Here is a 1013-nt window from a genome sequence, read left to right on the forward strand (position 1 = left end):
AGAATCCGGTAGTTAATCAGTCCACAAGCCAAGATGTCTCATCTGGTCATTATTGTATGGTAAAATCCTCAGTAAGAAGGTTCTATTGTCTGTGATGGTTTGGTAGCAATGTGAGTGCAAGCAAGAAAAAGTAAAAGCCTCTTTCTTCCACGTTTTCTATGGGCTTCAAGTAGAATGCATTGTAAAGAATACATGAAGACTGCCATTTTTCAATAGACCATTACTTTAAACCAAATGTTCTTCTCAGGGATGCTGCAGCCTCACAGCACGGCTCAGGAGTATGGGAACTGCAAGACCCAGTCTGGAAAGATGGTCCTGTTCCTAGAGCCAACCTTACAATATTGCAGAAATACCGAAGCCGCCATCAATCAACGTCCTTTCAAGCATGGTCAACTGGGATTTATAGATATCACAGCCACTAACAACAACAATTCATTTCAAGATTACGTACAACAGCTCACTTGAGTGAGAATAGTTCCTTGGGTCTTTATAGGTAATCAAAGAATTCATAGGCAGACGCAGTGATTTATGCTCCCTGCAACAGAATGGGGAGCTGATGACATGGGTGAAGCAGATTGGAGCACTGCTGTTATGAAAATGGTGGCAGTAAATCCCATGCAGATATCTGTCATTCAGGCATGCTGAAGGCCAGCATACCTGAGAGTTGCTGTGCATCATGGAGAAGGACAGTATTTTCTTGTGACTTGGATTTTCAAAAAATTGGCTTTTATTCTATTCCTCAGTGCTTAAATATAATGTTCTTTGCATGTAACCATGGGGTACGGAAGCTTAACAGATCACACAGGATTGATTATCCATACTTCATGTGCTGACATGTCTCTACCTCTAAACCCATCTTTAACAATCCTGTGCATCTAAATCTCCAGTGAATCAATTACTGTTGTTCTACCAAGCTGTTCTGCTGAGGTCAATTTGCAGAAGTCCACTTCCTAATGATTATTAAAGCAGTGAATATTATGAAGTTGTTTATGATCTACACAGTGTCCTTTCCC

The 1013-nt window shown here is 40.8% G+C and overlaps 1 pseudogene; it reads left to right on the top strand.

Annotated features, from left to right (window-relative positions):
- The first annotated feature begins 249 nt into the window (after nt 1–249).
- On the top strand, nt 250–595 carry LOC147997954 (glutaredoxin-1 pseudogene; annotated as a pseudogene).
- Nucleotides 596–1013: the final 418 nt, after the last annotated feature.

Source organism: Rattus norvegicus, chromosome Y (genome assembly GCF_021556685.1).
Source record: "Rattus norvegicus strain SHRSP/BbbUtx chromosome Y, alternate assembly SHRSP_T2T, whole genome shotgun sequence".
NCBI classification, from domain to species: domain Eukaryota; kingdom Metazoa; phylum Chordata; class Mammalia; order Rodentia; family Muridae; genus Rattus; species Rattus norvegicus.